This window comes from Camellia sinensis, chromosome 1 (assembly GCF_055761805.1).
Source record: "Camellia sinensis isolate YWXY chromosome 1, ASM5576180v1, whole genome shotgun sequence".
Classification (NCBI taxonomy): domain Eukaryota; kingdom Viridiplantae; phylum Streptophyta; class Magnoliopsida; order Ericales; family Theaceae; genus Camellia; species Camellia sinensis.
The window spans coordinates 208020179-208025382 of NC_138961.1; the positions used below are offsets into that span (position 1 = coordinate 208020179).

Sequence of the window (5204 nt, forward strand, 5' to 3'; positions counted from 1 at the left end):
AAAAACAAAAAGGACAAAAAATTCCCAATCATTTTACATATATATAGTGAAAGGATGCTTGCTAAGGATTAGTGGCTTTCTAATGTTAATTCGAGTCAGATGTATTTTTTTGGATTTCGAATTGTTTTAGAGAATGTGATCTATCACACACAACGCAAGATTATTATTGTATAGTGAAAGTTCTGTTGTTAAGGGTCACATCATGTTCGTAGAGCCTCTTGGTTTAAAATTCAGGCATGAGCTCATCTAAAAATTGGTTGAGCCATTCTATTCAAGGGCACTACAAAGCACAATTATTTTAATCTGAATCGAGTTTAGAGAAGACAACCATCCACCAATTGCATTAGGCAAAAGGATGCAATGGCAGTAAGGGGTCAAAGGTTACATGCACTTGCTTTGCTGGTGGTTTTGACACAAGACTTATCTCTCATAGTAATTGACTTGCTATAACTCGAGTTCTTTGCATCATTCAGTGAGAGCTTTGGGGTTGGATCTCTCATTGCATTCTGAAGGCCAATACAAAATGAGGCACTACATGAGTTAATTTTGTTTGGAGATATGATAGTGCGACTGCTAATTTTATATCAATAAGGGATAAATTTTGTTTGTTGGAGGTTATTGGGCTTTAAATATACTATCAAGAGAAATTAGAATATAGGTTGCACGAAGTTGTAGTGTTAATTGATAACATGCCTCCATTGGTTGATTGCTAAAAGTTTAACGGATAACTGAAATATGTCTTTTTCATGCTCTTAGAAAATGATTATCAATATAATCTCCCATTCAAAAATCCCATTACTGTGCTTGTTTTTGCTTTATGTGATTGTTGTTTTTCTATTTGTTCCTTTATAAGATTATGACATCTGCATTTATGCTAAAAAGTGACTGCTCAGAGATGTCAAATTAGTTCAGCTTCATTGATCTTTAGGGCATCTACCATAGATGTGTTAAAGTGTGTATTATATAACAAAAAGTGTTAAAAATGGGATCCAAAAATATGTGTTAAAAGTTTGTTAATTTAATGAGTGAATAGTGAATGAATGGTGGTATAATGGATGTGTTAAGGGATGTGTTAAATATATATATATATATATGTATATAATAAATAAAATAAATAAATAATTTAGTTTAATAAAAAATTGCAAGTCCAAAATTAAATTTTTAGTCAAAAAAAAAAAAAATCCCAACAAGTTACAAAAAAAAAAAAAAAAAAAATTGCCAAAAAAACGTTCCCCTTCCCTAGCTAAAACGCAAGCTGCAGATGACAAATCTATTAACACACACCACTAACACACCTACTAACAGCTCCATTGTGAGAGCAAAAACAAAAAATGACTTTCTAAAAAATAACAACTGACACTAAAACACCTACTAACAGCTCTTGTCAAAAGAGATATTTTAATAAAAAAGGAAAAAGATTGTTAGATTCTATGATCTCATAAAAAAAACATATCGTATCTGGAGTGGTGGGCATTTTCACACTCGGATAGATGATCCCTTTCTTGCTGCAGAAACATGCGTTCATTTTCAATTTAAATAGAATCATTGTGTGGTGGAATCAATAATTTCTAGATTAATAAGAGTATAAACACTGTAGTTGTTCTTGGAGGGCTATTTTTGATAGGTGAAGCTGTATTAAAATAACATCTCACTCCAATATGGTGCATAACTTCATGTGAAGGAACATTTCTCTAATCCAATTGCTTGTTATTACTTTATTATTTTTGATGTGACAACGGTAAAAATAAGAATTGATCATCGTACCTTTTGATTTGTCTTTCGGCAATATTGTTGACCTTTATATTTGGCTATACTATTAGGTCTATGATATTTTCTGTCACCTTTTTTGCTATTGCAGCTTTCAGATCTTCCCAAATTAGTGCTTGTTAATCATGACAAACTTTATAAATAAATACAAAAGCAATATTTTGATGGGATTTTCTCCCTTATCTACTCCAACCAAGATCATTTTCTTGAAATTTTTACTTGACTTTTTATTGATTGGATCATTGGGCTCACTTTTAAGCCTAATTTTGATAATTTGAACCGTTTGCATTTTAAGATTTATTAAATATATCATATCTGTAAAAAATCAAGTTGATCGGATATCAGAAAGTATATGTTCGGAAAAATGTTTATTAAATTTAAAAAAAAAATAGTTTTTAGTTAGTTTTCCGAACACATGCTTTCTGATATCCGATCAACTTGATTTTTTAGAGGTATGATATACTCAACAAATCTTAAAATGTGAACGGTTCGAATTATCAAAATTAGGTCTAAAAGTGAGCCTAATGACCCATCAAATAAGAAGTTAAGTAGAAATCTCAAAGAGAGGATCTTGATTCTTATCTACTCTTGTGGATTCTAGAGATGGCCAGATTTTCGTGAATTCAATCATGTAAAGCTGAATGACATCTAATTTTGTGTGTCCAGGGTTCTTTTTTCAGTGTATTTTTGATAATCCTTGTCACTATCATTAATTTGTTTGAAAATGGTGGCATCTTTATAGAACATTGAGCTACATGAATGGTTGGAGAGTTATCTTAAGGAGACTAGGGACTTGATAGCACTTGCAAGTACTGTACTGTGTGTAAAATCAAATGGTAGTGGTATATGGTCCAGAATCAGTCCATCTGCTAATTGTTTCGTTATCTACAATGCAGTGATATTTGGAAAGATAATTAAGGCCGTTTTAATGATTATCAGCTTTTTGGTAAATTTTAATAATATATTTTTTTTTGGTTGGGGGGAGGGGAAGGGGATTATGGAATTATATTTGTTGACATGGTGCTCTGGACCAATAAGAACAGTAATCACACAATGGGTGGAACCTGACCCACCTTAATCGGCTGAGTGGAAAACAATGTTGGCCCTATCCACACCCCTTTGTATGGCCCTGTTAGTCAAGAGCATCGCACACGCATGCCACGGTGCTCTCAGACTACTAAATAATTTTCAATCTTCTTCTAGTCTTCGTTACTGAATAGTTTTCTGTTCTTGCGTGCTTGTGGATTTCTTTCTTTTCTTTTCTGTTTTGGTTTCAATGCATACTCTTTTGCATCCTGTTTCTTCTCCCATGGGTTGTCTTGAAAATATGCAGTGTGTAAAGCCAGAACTTGTTTTGTGATTGTGTGATTTGTCACCACCACCTTGGAATTAGTTCTTATCTGCGTTTCAGTTCGGACATGCAGAGAAGATTGGTGTTTTGATGTCTGACTCGCCCCTTGTGTAAGTGTCTCTATTGGACTTAGGCACTCAATTTTTCTGTTTATGCTTGTTCAATGAACTATTGTGAGAACACTGAATCTCAAGAGAATAGTGGAGTTTATTATTCCTGTGTATTGAATTTGGTTATTACTTTAATTTTTGAGCGCTAATGAATCACTCATGGGTTCGATAATTATGTTCTCGGTTGAAAGTTGGATTGCATGTCACATTTTTTATGAAAAGATATAAAATGTAAAAAGAGTGGCTAGTGGAAGATTAGTTGCAACCATTATTCAATTAGTGATGAAACTGGAGTGGTTAATAATGCTCTCGTGAAATAATAAGCATTTTCTGTGTTTTAGTTTCTCTTTATTGTAAAGGATTTATTAAGCATAGTTGTAGTGGTATAATATTATAGGATTGGGCTTCTCTAGTAAGTCAAAGTAAAAAAAATTAACGAATTAAATTATCAAAGTAAAGCACGTGATGCGCTCAAGTTGGATGATCCAGTATTGGAGAGAAGCCGAGCCTATCCTAAAATTAATTTGTGATGAAATAAATGATTCCTTAAAATATCCTTTCTAAAAATGGAACAAATGCTAATCCAAGTCATGCCTTCCCATTTCAACTATCATGTTTCATTTATAACAACACTGATAAAAAGTTGACAGGCAATCCAAATATTTATATGGTTTTGTAATCAGAAAATGTTGAAATTTTTGATAGTTGAAGTTGGAGCCCTCATGGCTTGAAGTTGAACCATCACAATCAACTGGGCTGTGGGCTTGGCCGGTCACAATTCATTTACCTTTCGCTTGTGGTTCCTCCGATAATTTGATGGGACACCCAGACTAGTCTGCTCTGCTTCTGCAAGTCATTTTTTGAAGCAATTGGTGGGTTACCACTCCCTGAGGCTTGGAAAATTACTCCGGAATATGCAAGTTCCACGAAATTAGAAATTTCATAGGAATTGCATTCCTCTTCTAAATTCCAAGATATGACTACTTTTTTTTTTCTTTCTCAAGACTTCCAGTATTAGCTTCCCCTCCAGTCCGATTATGGGTTGGAGAGGTCCAATCTGACCCGTAAGGTCCATCACAGGTCCCACCCTATTGTTGAGCTGACCGTGCAAGAGCCCGTGCCCAACCACTAGGCTAGGCCATCATCTCTCTTGTAAGCTCAATTGTCATTTGACAAGTGGGTATATTCTAACAATAATGTCTATAATTTAGTCTCTCTCATGAGTAGTACTTTATTTTCAGGAAAGAGATTGAGCAGTCCTTGTATCTATCACATTGATTGCTTCTGAAGACTCTAATCAATGCTCCTTTGTGCTTCAGATATGTGCCTCAAGCTGCCACATTGCTTGATTCAACAACTTTGGTTGCACTCCAAAGACTTGGGTATGGTCCTTCAAGATTGCTATCTATATATGGCTCTCACCTTTCCCTGTCGTTGGGTGTCGTGTTCTTCCTCTAGCCCTCCACGCATTTCTCCTACTACCACACTCCTACATGCGTACCACTAGTTTGTGAATGGTCATTTTCAAGACACAGGATCTCGTGCCATTTTTTAGAAATCTCTCTAGTCATCAAGTTGGTCGTAATCAGTTATTGTGACCATCATCTTTATTTGTCTGCTCGTTTTAGTTAATTCACTTCGTGCCTTCAGACAACTATTTGATCCATATAGCACTTAGAGATCATTGTATCAGTGTTGATATTATAATGGAAACATATGGTTGAAGCCATAATATATAATAATTGAGATGGCCAAAATCTGACCTAAATCGCCAAGGCTTTACTGGGATTTATTGTAGTAACAAATGCTAAATTAGAAGTAGTGAAACTGATGAATTTAGCAAATCCTGTTTTAATTCACTTCCATGAATTTCCTTTATGACAGTCATTTCTAACCATCGTTATGTAAACTGGGAGAGAAAATTCAATAAATGATTAGATAGGAGAGGACGGAAAGAAAGAAAATAAAGGATAGTG

At 34.4% G+C, this 5204-nt stretch overlaps 1 long non-coding RNA gene across 1 annotated transcript; it reads left to right on the forward strand.

The window, feature by feature from the left end:
- Positions 1–2905: 2905 nt before the first annotated feature.
- Positions 2906–5003, forward strand: LOC145801924 (uncharacterized). The gene is made up of 2 exons (XR_014343807.1): positions 2906–3228; positions 4548–5003. It is a non-coding gene; the product is annotated as an uncharacterized LOC145801924 (long non-coding RNA).
- Positions 5004–5204: the final 201 nt, after the last annotated feature.